Source organism: Macaca thibetana, chromosome 8 (assembly GCF_024542745.1).
Source record: "Macaca thibetana thibetana isolate TM-01 chromosome 8, ASM2454274v1, whole genome shotgun sequence".
Classification (NCBI taxonomy): Eukaryota; Metazoa; Chordata; class Mammalia; order Primates; family Cercopithecidae; genus Macaca; species Macaca thibetana.
The window spans coordinates 3,903,903-3,919,510 of NC_065585.1; the positions used below are offsets into that span (position 1 = coordinate 3,903,903).

Here is a 15,608-nt window from a genome sequence, read left to right on the forward strand (position 1 = left end):
TGCGGGGTATGGGGCTGCTGGGCTGCTGGGGCTCTCAAGGCCTTTATCCTTGAGAAGTTGTTTTCTCTCATCACATTGACTCAAAGGGTGACCTGCTTGGGTGCTTCCAGTCTCTGGAGACCTTTCAGACTGATGTTGGGTTCTGAGTGGTCAATCGAGGGGCGTCAGTCAGTGCTGCCGTGGGGCAGTTCAGGGAGGTAGAGTTGCGTTTTCTGCATCCCCCTGGGTGCTACGGAGTGGAAGTGGGTGCTCCAGACCAGCTTCTTTGTATCTTAGATGCCTTCACGTGATTGCAGAAGGGATTTCCTTATACCTGTCCCCTGCTGAGTGCTGTAGTTCCTGATAACACTGAAACTTTCAATGTTAATAGCCCTGTGATGTGCTGATATCTCCATTTTAAAAAGAGAGAGATCTTCATGGAGGCATGGAGCCTAACTTGGAAGGTGGCGGCCCTGGGAATTCTGCCTGGTGCTCTTGGGCTCTTCCTGCCAGGACCAGGAGGTCCTGCAGAGATTGGATCCTGGTGCTTCCCTCAGGGGCCTGGGGCAGATCTCTAAGTTCTGGGAGCCCCAGGGCCCCGCCCATAAAGCAGGCATGGTCCCAGCATCCCTCCTGCTTTCCTGTCACAGGGGCTGCCTTCCCTGGCTCACGTGCCTCCAGCCTGTGGCAGCTCCTCTCTGACCACACAGCGCTGCTTCCTCCTGTCCTGCATGTGTTCTCACTTCCCCCTCTGGAATGTCCACACCTCTCTGCCAACCCAAGACAGGCCTGCCTGCGGCTGTTTCCTGAAGCCCAGTGGGAGGAGTGTCCCCGGGGACCTGCTGCCCCCGCTCTGCTGGGCGTGAATGCTCCGTTACCTGCCAGTTCCTGACTCACCTTCGAGCTGAGGCTGCCACCTGGGAGTGCCCTGGGAGCCCCCAGAGGGTTAGGTGAGGCCTGGGTTTGGCATTGGCCCCCAGTGGGGCTCTGCAAGTGGTGACTTAGGAGCTGACTGCCTCCCAGGGTGCCTCCCATCCAGGGGTCCTGCACCAACTGGGCCTGGGGCTCAGCACCACCACGCCCCTCCTGTGTATTGCCCTCTGTCTTCACACGTGTGTTTCTTCTGCCATGCCAGCTGGTGGCCCCCATTTAGCACAGGCTGGTGGCCCCAATTTAGCACCCTGGGACATGGGTTACCATGTAGAGCTCACAGCCTTTCCTGCCATGGGAGTGCTGGTGCCGTTCCACTGCTCACGGGGAGCTGGCTGTGAGGGGACCGCTCTGGGGAGGCCTCATGGGGCTTCACAGTCCCAGCCTTGGACCAGCAGGGACCGTGTGTCCCAGCAAGCCTCAGGCCAGCCTTGTCCCCACTGGCCATCTGCCTGCAGTGCTGCCTTGGAATCAGGTTGGTGAGGCAGGTGCTTGGGTCAGGGCTGCCTCTGCGACCTCCTGCTCTGCTTCCAGGCAGGGGCTGCCCCAGGTGCACATTCCCTCTGCACACACTGGTCCCTCCTGATGCAGCTCACTCATCCACAGCAGGTGTTGACTGAGACCCCCTTCTGTCCAGCCACCCTGACCAGTGGCCATGGGTTTTCTCAGGTGGCACATGTCCCCAGGAGCTCAGGCAGGGTCCCTCGGTTGGCCCTGGGGGAGTGCTGTGCTAACCGTATGCGGAGACCCTGGTCCGCGGAGATCCTGGTCCAGGGACTCAGGGCCTCCTGGTCGGCAGCGTGGCATGCCCAGGGGTCTATTTTTTGCTCCCAGCTGGCCTGAATCCCCAACCAGATGTCTCAACCCTTTTTCAAACCACTCTTTCTCACTTTTTCTTGTGTAGATCTTTACATTGGATGAATTTTTTTTTTTTTTTTTTACATTTACTTTTTTTTTTTTTCTTGAGACAGAGTCTTGCTCTATTGCCCAGGCTGGAGTGCAGTGGCACTATCTCGGCTCACTGCAAACTCCACCCTCCAGGTTCAAGTGATTCTTGTGCCTCAGCCTCCCAAGTAGCTGGGATTACAGGTGTGTACCGCCATATCCAACTGATTTTTGTGCTTCTAGTAGAGACGGGGTTTCACCATGTTGGCCAGGCTGGTTTCGAACTCCCAACCTCAGGCAATCCACCCGCCACCCGCCTCGGCCTCCCAAAGTGTTAGGATTACAGGCATGAGCCACCGCTCCTGGCCTGTTACCATTTTTTGATTGCAGAGAAGTTTTATACACAGAAAATGCATTTCCAAGCGTGCCTTCCCCCTTGTCCCAACACTCTTAAGCTAAGCTCAAAGGCTGCTATGCCACACTATCTTCATAGTACTTTTTGGATTCCATCCTATACTTTGTACAGTGCTGTGATATGTATTTTGTTTTATTTTATTTTATTTTTTGAGACAGAGTCTCGTTCTGTTGCTCAGGCTGGAGTGCAATGGCGTGATCTTGGTTCACTGCAATCTCCACCTCCTGGGTTTAAGCGATTCTCTTGCCTCAGCCTCCCAAGTAGCTGGGATTACAGGCACCTGCCGCCACTCCCGGCTAATTTTTTGTATTTTTAGTAGAGACGGGGTTTCACCATGTTGGCCAGGCTGGTCTCGAACTCCTGACCTCATGATCCACCTGCCTCAGCCTCCCAAAGTGTGGGGTTACAGGTGTGAGCCACTGCGCCTGGCCGCATTTTTTCACTCTGTGGGCTTGAGGAAGCAGGTGTCTGTAGTCACAGTGAATTGCTGGCATGCATTACGTAGGCCCACACATCCAGCCTCGGTGGGGGTGGGGGGTGGGGGCGCTGTCCTCGAGTCACCATGCGTGTGGGTGTCCGATCCCCATTTCTGATGACTGACCTGTAATCTGGGCCCTGGGGGGTACGTAGGCCTCTTGCCTGAGTGTCCCAGAGTCAGGCACTCGTCTGTCCTGCAGTTTAGAACCAGCTTCAAGGCTGATGGTTCTAGTCTTGATTTGTTAACAAGCTGATCAAGAATTTCTTAGAGTCACCCTTCATCATTGTTGATAGGGTGTGGTTTTTGTCACTGACACCTTCCGTGACCCATGAGGACTCTGTCTGCCTGTGTGTGTTGTGGAGTGATGTAAGTTGCTGTGTCAGTCAGGTCCTCGTGTTGCCCGGCGGCAGGTGGCACCTGCAGAGAGAGAGAGGAGGCAGTGGAAGGACTGGACCGAGGGTCGGGCAGGGCTGAGGGACACCGGCAAGGAGGGGTGAAGCCTCATGCTGTTGCTTCCACTCCAGGCCCAAGTGGCACACAGAGCTGTTACTGGAACCCCCCAAGGGAGCAGGGGTGTAGGAGTGGGCCGCAGCCTTCTGAGGAGGGACCTGAGGAGCCTGCGTGCTTGGCCAGCCTCCCGCCCTGGGCATGTGGGGGCTCTTTGCTCCACGGCCTCCTTGTGTGGTTCCTTGTTGGGTGGGAACTGTGGCCATAAGTTTACGGTAACTTGGAGCCTTGGGAAGGAAGCAGAAGGAGGGGACTGTGTTGGCCCGCATAGCTGAGGAACCTGAGACCAGAGCCGGATTGGCGGGCCCATGTGCTGCGTGGCCTGAGCCCAGAGCTGGATTGGCAGGCCCAGGGTGCGGCGTGGCCTGGTCGGGGATGTATGCGGGTCTCCTGAGTGTGAGCCGCTCTTCTCCTGTGAGAACCTTCCCCGGGTTGTGCATGGATACCCGCTTGTCTGCTGCACACGGCTTCGAGGCAGCTCCAGGGCGGTGAGGGGTGGGGAGTAGGGTGCACGAGGTCTGGTTTCTCTGTGCTGTGATACCTGAGTTAGTGCATGGCCTCCCAGCACCTGGCACGCAGGAGCAGCAGCTCTGAGGGCCAGGCCAGTATGGTGGCCGGACCCCGGAATCTGAGGGTTGAGTGGTGGTGTCCCAACCGCTTCTTTAAACCTAACATGGAGATGAGATGAACGTTTTATCTGGAGGACGGCTCATGCTTTGGTTATGAAATGTGAAACCAGTATTTTGCTGTTTTTTTCTAGCTCAGTCTTTCCTTGGCTGGGTCTGTCCTGGGTTGCTTTTCAAAATGCATGAGTTAACACCCTATACGGAGGGTTCACTGCAAGCTCACTACTACCCTGGCAAGCCACGCCAGTGACATTTACCCAGGGACTCCACTCCAGACACCACTGCTCGCCTGATTTATTTTATTTGACAGATGCCACTAGTTTTACCTGTAGTTGTTCATACCTTTGTCCATTCCTCTGGGATCAGTTGTAGAAAATGCGGTTTGACTGTTGCTTTCTGGCATCACCAAGTATGTGTTTGATAAGCTTCAGAAAATCTCAGCTCTGTAATGATCTGAGCTGTTCCTTATAGCTTTTCCTAAACTTAGAGAATATATTTTCCTTTGTTTCTGTTTGCCTGTGGTTTTGTTTGTTTTTTTTTTGTTTCTGTTTGCCTGTGGGTTTTTTTTTTTTTTTTTGTATGAACCTAACTTGCTCAACTAAATTGTGAAGTAAACTGCAAAAGGGAGGACCCATTAAAATAAAAAAACTGTGAGAAGATAATGTAATAACCACATCACAACAAAAATTTATTTTGCCAGTTAGATGAACATGTGTGTGTCCCCCAGCCCTCTTTCTCCAGTCTGGGCTGGTTCTGGATCTTTTCTGGGTCATGATTCCTTTGAAGATCTGGTAAAAGCTGTAAACTTGTTCTCAAAAAAATGCAAATAGATGCAATTTTGTATACAATTTAGGGGATATTTTGCTAGTGCAGTGGCTCATGCCTGTAATCCCAGCACTTTGGGAGGCCGAGGCGGGTAGATCACCCCCAGCACTTTGAGAGGCCAAGGTGGGCGGATCACCTGAGGTCAGGAGTTTGAGACCAGCCTGGTCAACATGGTGAAACCCATCCCTACTAAAAATAACAAAAATTAGCCAGTCGTGGCGATGGGCGCCTGTAATCCCACGTACTCAGAAGGCTGAGGCAGGAGGATCACTTGAGCCCAGGAGGCGGAGGTTGCAGTGAACTGAGATCGCGCCACTGCACTCCAGCCTGGGTGACAGAGCGAGACCCTGTCTCAAACAAAACAAAACAATTTAGGGGGTGTTTATGTGTGTCCAGGGAAGATCCTCCCCAGGCCCCCCACATCCCCGCAGTCTCAGGACCCCAGGTTAGGCTCACACACAGCGTGGGCTGCCTGGTCTGTCTCTGGACCCAAGGACAATGTGCTTGGCCTGATCGTTCATGGGAGCTGTGTTTGCCAGCCCTGGAGGAGGGCAGCCTGGTTTCATCCCCAGTGGAGATGAATCCCAAGGGTGGCTGTCCTCACACCTGGGTGGTTGTGTTTCATGTCGTTGTCGTGACCGAAACTGGCCGAATCTGCAGAGTGACTGGAACACTGCCATGGTGGTGGCATGGACACCTCATATTTACTTTGTGGGGAAACATCAGGTAGTTAAAATTAGCAATGAGCACCACGGAAAGTCAAGGTTGTCCAAAAGAATTGTGCAATGTCACATTGAGAAATGTGGCAGAGATAAGACTTGGCAGCGTTGGAGTGGCGGGTGGAATTCTCAACCCTGAGCCCAGCCTGAGTGGGAGGACCGGGCTTGGAGTTGCAGTGCTTGGGGCCTTTCTGTGAGTGCTGAGGAATCCTGGAGAGGAGCCTGGGGTCAGACACCTGCACGTGTGGTGAGCTCACAGCCAGATGTGCACCACGCACTTAAAAAATAAGATTCCTTTATACACAGTGCAGTGTTTGATTACCGTAGAAGATATAGATCATGTATAATATATACGTGTATATATTATGATATATGGACATGTATAGTTATACATAGGATGTGTAATGGTTGTACTGTCTAGTATAATGTAACATAGTATGTTCTTTGCTTTTTACTTCTTTAAAGTTCTTTGTAGGGCGATGTCTGGATATCAGAGTTCTCTGCTAGCTCGTTTTCCCTGCTGAAGTGAGGGACTGCATGCTTTGTAGGGGACTGAGATCTGGGATCTGAAGCTATAGGGCCAGGGGCACCCCACTCCAGTGTCCGGGGCCTCCAGGGCAGAGGTGGCACTTGGTGAGCTCCTAGTGCTGAGCCCACCAAGGGTGGTGGTGCCTTGGAGGGTGGTGAGGCCTTGCCTTACCTGGAGTGTTCCCTGGGCTGGGCTGGAAGACCCCAGGCCATGGGCTTTCTTTAGCCCCCACTCCTGGCCTCCCTGAGCCCCCCTCTGCAGAGGCCCCAGCCACAGGGGCTCCCTGAAGGTCCCTCTGGCCCCTGGCCTCTTAGCTCCTCTTACTACAGGAAGCTGACCCTTTCTAGCATGGCGTTTGCCAGAGCAGGAAGCTGGCTTCTCAGCAGGCCAGCGGCTCTTCTCTGCCCAAGGAAAACCCAGTCATACCCATTTGTAAAAATCGCCCCTCTGCACTCTTCAAATAAAACTGATAATTCTCAGCAATCTGTTTCCCATCTGGAGCCCTGAAAGATTAGAATCCTTGTTCGAATGCTGAGCCACGGTTGAGATAACATCTTTGTTATCTCAAAGACTTCACTCCAGACGACTGTCATAGATGGAAGGGGTGAGTGAGTTAAGGGGAGCTAAGGTTTGGGACTTAGGTTTTTGATCAGTGTAGGATTTAATGTCTTTCACTAAAAAGAACAAAAGTACAACCCCTGTTGTCTCCAAGTCTCCCAAGCAGCAGCCCTGTTTCTCGCCCCTTCTCGAAAGTGCAGTGTGCACTCCCACTCCATCCCCGCCTCTGCCCCTCCTGCTCTCGCCCTGGCCTCTGTGCCCACTGCTCCCTGGCACCACCTGCCTCCGCTCATCCTCTTCCCCAGGCCCTGACTCCATCGCGCACCTGGCTGGTTTCATGGCTGGCTGAGGCCCTGCTTATTCCTCTGGGACCACATCTCCTGCCTCTGCCTCCCTCTTGGGAGCTGGGATCCTTTCCTGGACCTCTTTTCCCACCCACGCCCAAGGATTAGTGCCTCCATGTTACTGACTCATCTCTCACTGCAGCCCAGACCGCTTCCCAAGTTCTCCTGCTGTGCCAGCTGCCTGGCCATCTGCATTTGGACAGGGAGTCCCACAGAAAATGTGGGTACATGGGGACTTGTGCCCCTTGCCCTGATATTCCCCAACCCAGCAGTGGCTCTGCATGAAATAACCAGGGCCAGCACCCCACGTGAGTGCCGCAAGAGCAAGGGTCCCGTCCAGTCCCTGCTGTGTGTCCAGCAGACCTCAGGCAGTGCGACCCTGCTCTCTGCGGTTCGCTGGGCCCTGGCTGCCTCAGTCCTGCAGGACAGGACAGCACCATAGTCAGTACACAGGTCTGTGGCTGTGTGACGTAGGCCTGTAGGAGAAATTCCTGTGTCTAGACGAGCTGGGCTCCAGAAGATCTAACTTGGTGGGGCAGGAGAAGGGTGCTACTCATGAGCGGTCCAACCAGGCGTGGTCCCCATCAGACACGGTCAGGGCCTTTGCCTGGAGCCTTGTCCCGTGGTGGGTCACTGTGTCGTTTGTGAAAATGTGGCATACTGGTGCACTTGCAATTTACAATTCTCTTACTGGACGTGAGCTTGAACATCTCTAAGTGCCATTTGCACCTCCTTTTCTGTGAACTTTCTATTTCTAGTGTTGGTTTCGCACTGGGCCACCAGCCTTCTCCTGCAGGTTTTGAGTGAGTTGCTCAAGGGCAGCCCTCAAGGCTCTGAAGGGCAGCGTGAATATGAATTCCCAGTCTGTCTTAAAACATTGAAGACATACTCCAGCCTGTGGCCCAGGCTGCAGTGCAGTGGCAGGATCATGTTTCCTTGCAGCCTGAAAGCCCTGGACTCAAGTGATCCTCCTGCCTCAGCCTCCCAAAGTGATCCTCCTGCCTCAGCCTCCCAAAGTGTGAGCCACTGCCAGAAAGGAGGCTGCTGACGTGACATGGGCTTGAAGAGGCAGGGAGGGTGGGAGAAATGTGGGGGTCAGCGCAAAGCCGTCTAGTCCCCCTCGGTGACTGGGCAAGAGGGTACGAGATGGAGCTGCTCTTTCCCTGAGCCCTGTCTTCCTCCTGGTGCCCCTGGCCCGGGCCCTCCTGTGTGCTGCCCTGTGGACTGTGCCCTGGGAGGTCTGAGAGCTGTCTCCTCACCGCCCCCCTGAGGCCTGTCTGCAGATGCTGGAGATTCCAGCAGTTCCACCCGGCTGCCTGCTTCTGCCCAGCAGAGAGCCTGCTGTACCTTGGCAGCTCTTGAACAGAGTGGCAGGTGAGAGGAGGCACTTTTCACCTGTTACGGCCTAAAGCATTCTCTCACTAGACTGACAAGATGCTGCACAGAAGATCCTTTTTAGCTAAAGACATGCTAGTGTTCACATTAAAGACAGTAGTCAACTGTCTGTAATTGTCCAGTCAGCCAGGGAGGCCAGAAGCCCGGCGTCCTGGCCATGGGAATGCGAAACTCCAGACTTGCTGTGAAGGGTTAACGAGGGACTTTGGGGAGAAGGCCGGTCTGTGGCAGGGGTACAGTCTGTGCTCTGTGCCTTGCCTGTGGGTTATTTCCTCTTGTGAAAACACCTGTAGTATCCAGGTGACCTCACCTATCAGACCATCAGAGCAGCTGAGTCATGATGCTGTAAGTTAGTATCCGCCAGGAGAGGTTTTCATAGTTGCGGTTATGTCTTCTGCCTGTTAAAATCAGTCTTTTGAAGAAAGCGTGAGCTGTGCTGAGTTTATAGTCTGTCTATTATAGGTTGCTGCCGGGCTCTGAAGGCCTCTCTCTCATGATGATACACACGCCTTCGTGTGTGGTTTTCAGTTGTAGAATGAAAGCGTGTAGAAGTGGAAGGAACCAGGAAGGTGCTCTGTTCACACCCTAAGGCTTTGCACGTGACCTGGAGTGGTCAAGCGACTTCCTCAAGGTCACACGGTGCTTGGTCGGCCTGGGATGTTTTCTGATAGTCTTAGGATTCAGTGATAAAAGTACTAACTAGGATGAGTTCAGGAGGGAGCCGACGGTGAGAGAACTCTGCAGCTCTTCCCCGCCACAGCTGACATTGAACTATGGAGTTATTTTGGTTGGCTTCATTGTAAGGTTTAAAGTAGTTCGTGAAGAGCAGCTGCTTCTGTTTTTCCCGAGTCTTGAACTTAACTGGGGAAAGATGTGGGAGAGGTTGGAGGCCTCTTGACTATGGGGTGGAGGCTGCTGCTAATAGGCAAACAGGTGGGAAAGTTAAAGGTGGGGCCTGACCCGTTCCTAGGGGCTCCCGGCTGACAACAGAGGGGTCACATTGCTGGGGGGCAGGCTCTGAAGAAAGCATGAGCAGGAAGCAGGGTCAAATGCAGGTGAGCGCAATTACTCTTTTAAATGTTCCTCAATGGGGAAGTACTTTCTTGTGAAGTATAAATTCCTCAGTTTGTACCTGCCTTCATCTGGAAAGGGTTCCAAGTGGTTTAAATAGGGAGTGTGGGTAAAGGGTGCCCCGAAAGGGACCAGGAAGATACATTGGTAGGCTTCTGTGCTTCCCTGGCTCTGCCTTTAACAACCGCACACGTGAGGCCACCTCTCGGAGTGTGAGTTTCCTGAGGGCGCAAATCCCATGTCTCACGCAGGGTGGTGAGGGTGGAGGCCTTTTCCGAACCTGCAGTAAACCGCCGCCGCCCATTCTCCTCGGCTCCCGAGGGAAGGAAGGGTGTCACGAGCCCACACCTCACCTTCCGGAGGAGGGGCTGTGGGCGCCCAGTGCCTTGGGCGCCTGAAGGGCTGGAGCCAGGCCTGTCTCCCCTTGTGCCTTTTTTGACTCCTCTGGCCATAGCTCCTGACCAGGAAGTCCCCAGGGGAGGGAAGCCAGTGTGTCCTTGGTCCCTGCAATGCGACTGCCCACACCTGTGGGATCAGTAACAAGAGCCACAGAGCCATGAGGTGCTGCTGGAGTCTGCCCCCGCCCAGGCAACCGCAGGCCCCTCACGCCGCTGGTTCTCCTGAGGAACAGCGTGAAGGAGATGCCTGGCTCTGTTCTGACGTGAGAAGCACCATACAGGTTCCAGAGGTCTTGAGGGTGCCCTATTGGGATCATGGCTGGAACTCATGATCTCACATCTTTAGGATGCACTCGGGAAAGACCCAAAGCCAAGGATGTCTTCAGGTGCCCTGGGCCGGTCAGAAGCGGGCACGGGGCGTTTGCAGACCCCTGCCTGGTGTTGTGCTTTCTGCTGTGGATCGTGTTCCTGCCTCTCGGTCTTGTCCTGTTGGTCCTCGTTATCTGAGGGTGGCACTTTCCTAACTTGGGGTGCATGTCTCTTGGGGAAATATGTTTAAATGGACGCGGCCATGAATGTGCAGTGGGTGGAATGCGGACCTCACAGGACTTTTAAAGATGCATTTGTCAGAGGCTGACTGCTCGTGTGGGCTTTATACCCCGGTCTTGTCTGAAGTGGGGTCCTTGCGCAGAAAAACGCCAACACACCGTGACCTCGGGCCAAGTGCAAGGCCGGTCACCATGGAGTGGGGATTCGGTAAAGGTTTAGTGAAGGTCGAACCCGTGTAACTGGGGAGCACATGGGGGAACCACCTATCTTCCAACATAGACGAGGCCCCGTCAAGGCGCAGGCCGAGGAATCTCAGCCACAGCAGTAAAGGAAGCCTTGAGGCTCCGTGACCCGAGGATGGCCGCTGAGGTGCGGGTGCGTTATGGTTCCCAGTGGACGCTCTCTGGTGGCTGCTGTTCCAGGCAGGGCGGGGCAATGACCACATGCTGAAGGCAGGAGCTGGCGTTTCACCCGCCCTCAGTCTGTGCTGGACCCCGCTGGGCCCCTGGAGAGGAGAAGCTGCCCATGAGGTGGGGGAAGCCTGCTTGGGAACCAGTGACCCCGAGCCCCACTGCCAGCTCTGGACCCTGTTCTGCTCAGGCCTCCGCTGGCTGCTGGTTCCTGTCAAGCCGGCCCTGCTGGGGGCCGAGGCCCCGGGGAGTTGGGGTGTGGGGCAGCTCTGCATGCCACGGCGGACGCTTGGGACAGAGAGCTCCTAAATGTCAGCCGTTACTGGGACGGGGGCGGGGCAGGGGGCACGGGCAGCTGTTCTCTTCCACTGTCAGGCCCTGGTGGGGACACAGAAGGGCCTCCCATGGTGGGGAGGGGCAAGGAGCCTCCTGCCCTTCAGCCCTTCTTCGTGGGACCCGGCAGACACCGGCAGGCTTTGTACTGGATTAGGCGTTTCATCCCCCAGGAGAACTTTGCCTTAACCAAATAAACAGAGTAGAGTTACTTGGGGCCACCGGCCAAACTAGAAATATTTTGGATCTGGTGATCTTTTTCTTTGGGTCACTTTTCACCGTAGGAGGTTTTGACCTGTATTCCATTTCAGAATAGGAAGAACGGCTTATTTTTCAGAGTGGCAAATAAGGAAAAGAATGAGAGTATCTCAGAGTCTCTGATTTCAGCGGCCCTCCTGGGAGAAACATTTTTATAGACACCAGACGTCCTCGTCAGCCCCGCCAACTTTCCATCCCCGGATGGCCGTGGAGTGCCGGGGGCGGCCCCTCCTTCCTGAGCTGGTGCGAGGAGAGACCCGCACCGGCCAGGGTGGGCGCTGGGCAGGTTCCCTCAAGCACACACTGCCGCCCTGGCCCTGTGGCCACCTGTTCTTTGCTCTCGAGGCCCCAGGTCCCTGTGCCCACCAGCCGAGCTGTCTTTTGGGCTGTCCTTCTTACATCACAGACCTCAGAGTCTTCATGACTTGATGGTACACAATTGATCTAGGTGCAGGCAGTTTTGGGGAAGGTGACTGTCATCAAATGATCACTGAGTCATTAAGCAAATTGCATAACGTGTACGTGAAAGCCAGTGGGGAAAATGCATCAGCAGTCCTCGTTAAAGAAAGCTCGTGCCATTAAGATGAGCAGGAAGACTTCACGTCTCAGGCTTCCTCAGCCTCTTCAGGTGCCATGAGCTCCACAGAGCCTGCTTGGGTCTGTGTAGGTGAAACTCTCCTTCCACAGAGCTCATGTTCAGAGCTGGGCTTTGATGTCCCTAAGTGCTTTGTAACGCGCTGGTTCTGGGAGTTTTCTGTTTTCAAATGTCCGGCCATCACGGGCCCTGCTATGGTAGGGAGCAGGGTGGAGCCAGAGGTTTCCCTTTGTAACCTGGCTGCGGTTGATTCTTCTGGGTCCAAGTGGAAGCGTGGCTGGGCTGTACCCACACTGCCACTTTCCTTCAGCTCCTTCAAGCTGCCCAGCAGTCGCTGTAGGAAAATCCTTGAGGCTTTGTGCTTGGGTGGCTGAAAGCTGACTGACCACAGCCCCGTGGTGCCCTTTGTCCCTTGCTGCCCCCTGGGACTAGCCTAAAGCGTAGGCAGGGGTGACACCGATGTTGATGCCTGGAATTGATTTCTGGAGCGGTTGGGACATCCAGGGATGCAGTGTGAGAAACCTTCATTGGTTCTCCTCTCTGCTGCCTTACCTGTCCCAGGGCGCACTGCACTGGGAGCTAGAGGTAGGAGCTTTGGGGCTGGGAGGGAACCTTCCCAGGACATGAGACTGTTGGGCCTGCTAGGAGGCCAGGCACTGCCATGGGTGCTCCTTAGAGAGAAGTACTGAGGCTGCCTGCTTGTCTTCGCAGAGGCTCCAGTGTTCTTGGGGTGTCTTAGCCTTGGCTCCCCCCAGAGTCAGGCTTCAGAGGTTCTGCTTCTAGCTCAGGACTTAAGGAATCACGTGTTTGTGAGGTTGTGGGATAGGAGAAGCAGTGATGTGACAAATTTTGGATGCAGAAAATCATAAAATCACAAACATTCCAGAGGCAATAGCGGTGGTTTATCGGCACTTCTTTATCCCTTCAGGCTTTGCCAGAAACTTCTGCCGGCTTCTGGTGCTGAGCCTCAGGCAGGATGCCGGTCTGCGACTTTGCTGCAGGGCTGTGCAGGTCTCCCCTGATGGCCTGGGCACAAGGCCATGCTGACATCGTGTGGCCCCTGCTCCGCATCTCTGACTCACGTGCCAGCCAGTCCAACTTCTGGGCACCCAGATGAGAAGTCACTGTGGCACTTGAGCAGGAAGGGAGCTGAGCTCAGGCCCACAGACTTGAAGCCACGTGTTCAGGCGCTGGAGGCGTACAGCAGACTCTTGCGACGTCGTCCCAAATCGCGAAGGCAGTGCCAGCCCTGGGGAAGGTGGTTGACTTCTTGGCATCTGTTACCTGTAGCCCAGGCCTTGGATGATGGGTTGAAGTTTAATGTTGTGAAGTGCAGAGGGAAGGCGAGTGCAGAGTTCATGGGAAAGGGAGGGTCACATCCACGAGCTCTGCACGGGGCGGTGTGAGCTGAGCGCAGCACCCCTGAGCGGCGGCCCAGCGGGAGGGCAGCGATGGAGAGGAAGGCTCAGAAGTGCAGTTTGGTGGAGGCGGGGCCCCCTAGCCAGTGAGCATGACAAGCAGCTGCTTAAGTTTGTGGAGCCTTCTTCAGACTCATTCAGAGCGGTTGGCCGGTTTTCAGGAAATTCAAGGAAACTCCATCGTGGGGCCACCTCGGAAGGCAGGGGGAGCATAGTGTCAGGTCGGCTCTGCTCATGCGTCATTGTCCTCTTTGCCGAGGGCCCCCCTTGGTCTCCCGGGCTCCGTTTCTGCCCTACAGGTTTGAGGTTGGGCAGAATCAGCTTGGATGCTCCTTCCATCCTCGACATCCTGAGACCTGGGCCTCCCTGTGTTTCTGACGATCGTCCTGCTTCCAAAGGAGGTTCCCATGCGTCCTTCGATTTGCTCTGGGTTTCTCCAGATGAGGAATCGGAGGTCAGTCCTGGAAGGCCCATGGCTGACCCATGTCCTCACCAGCCATTTGTCCTGGTGTTAGGAAAGGTGCCTTGCGGCTCAGGGCAGGAGCCAGCCATGTGTCCTGGCATTAGGAAAGGTGCTGTGCAGCTCTGGGCAGGGGCCAGGCTTTCACTGGCTTTCAGATAACCAATGCGAAGCACTTACTAACCTAAGGTTTTCGTTTTCCAAACCAAAAATGTATCCCTTTTAGTGACAACTGGGTAAAAATCCTCATGAAACCAATGATATCATCATTATTAGATGATTCTTTTATTATTTTGAGCCATTGAAACAAAAATTAGACCATGTTTAGTAGCTGCTGCTTTTCCGCTAGATCGTCCTGTGTTTTTTGTCTTTCAGGTTGAGTCTGTGTATGTGCAAACACTGTCATGTATCGAACCAAGGATTTGACTCATCCTAAGGCCATTTCAGAAAGTCGCCTTAGTTGACACTACCTTGTCTCTGAGAGCAGTCGAGGTGCCATGTGCTGCTGCAGCGCTTTAAGGCCAGTGGCAACCACTCTGTCCACGAGAGCCTGCTGTGACAGGCACTGCAGTGTGTCACCACCTGCCCTTTACAACACTCGCAGTGTTGCTCCCATTTACAGGTGGGGAAACTGAGGGCTGATCCTGTCACCGTCACAGCTACTGTAGGAGACTGATTCAGAGTATTTTGTTTTGTTTTGTTTTTGAGATAAGTCTTGCTGTGTCCCCCAGGCTGGAATGCGGTGGTGTGGTCTCGGCTCACTGCAACCTCCGCCTCCTGGGTTCAAGTGATTCTCCTGCCTCAGCCTCCCGAGTAGCTGGGATTACAGGCCCCCGCCACCATGCCCTGCTAATTTTTGTACTTTTAGTAGAGACAGGGTTTCACTGTGTTGGCCAGGCTGGTCTCAAACTTCTGACCTCAGGTGATCCACCGGCCTTGGCCTCTCAAAGTGCTGGGATTGCAGGCGTGAGCCACCACACTTGGCTGAGACTCATTCAGACTTTTAAAGTCCATTTCTCTACGCCAGGGGAACTCGTGCGATGCTGAGAGGATGCCTGGACCCCGCTGTCTTTTGAGTAGGACTGTGTACAGGATGAAGGCAGCCTGGTGTAGGATGCACAGCCCGGTCTTGCGGAGACCTCACGAGGCCCTTTTCCCTTTCCTCCCCTGTGAGGAGCAAGGTCGTGCTAAGACAGTCCTTCGGGAGGTGCCTGGACAGGGCCCTGCTCTCTGCACACCCACCTGTTGGGGAGGATTCCAGTTACCTGTGCGAGTCAGGCTCTGTCCTGGCAGCTTGCTTCCTGTGTGTGTGGAGCTGCACACTGTTGCATTACAAGGACAAAGACCCCCATGGTGGAGTTATGGGTGGGGCAAAAACACACCGTGCAGAGGGTGGGCCGGCCCAGCACCCACTCAGCCTGGCTGTTTGGAGTCTCGACCTGGGATTGCTGATGGCGTGTGACCCACTGCCTCAGAGCTGGCGCCAACACCATGTTGCATTTGGTTACCCAGGCAATTAACTGTCTTTCAAGAAAGTAAGTTGGTATCAAATCTGAGCTTGAATGCTCCTTTGTTCCCTTTTATTCCAACAATCATCTTAAAACCTGTCCTTTTAGTTCTAAGTTCATTTTCCACCTATTTCTGTTTGCTGTGGGTGGCTTATCTGTTGCCAGGCACTTGGCCATCAGGGATCCAGGAGACAGAGTCGCAGCCCCACCTTCACGAGCCGGTGACCCCAGGACAGCGTGGGCAGGGGGCACGTGGGGCCCAGAGGATTGGTGCCCTTGCCCCGTCTTACTCACGGTGCCCAAGGTGAGTCCTGCTCAGCTCGCAGGGGGCTGGATGCGGAGTGTGACACGGAGCGAGGGGCCAGTGTGGCGCTGGGTGCAAGGAGGTGCCTGGGGAGTCGAACTGTGTGCAGCAAGG

The 15,608-nt window shown here is 54.6% G+C and overlaps 1 protein-coding gene and 1 pseudogene across 4 annotated transcripts in view; both read left to right on the forward strand.

Moving 5' to 3' along the window:
* Window positions 1–15,608, forward strand: part of LOC126961749 (uncharacterized) — a 191,613-nt pseudogene that overhangs the window by 105,315 nt on the left and 70,690 nt on the right. The window lies entirely within an intron of this gene.
* Window positions 1–15,608, forward strand: part of SLC45A4 (solute carrier family 45 member 4) — a 98,899-nt gene that overhangs the window by 12,601 nt on the left and 70,690 nt on the right. For 2 of the 3 annotated variants that reach the window (XM_050802385.1, XM_050802389.1), the window contains exon 1: window positions 11,066–15,494. The exons of the other annotated variant lie outside the window; for it this stretch is intronic. The gene's annotated coding sequence lies outside the window, so the exon portion shown is untranslated. Of the gene's footprint in view, window positions 1–11,065; window positions 15,495–15,608 lie in introns of those variants that run through there. 3 annotated transcript variants of the gene reach the window in all.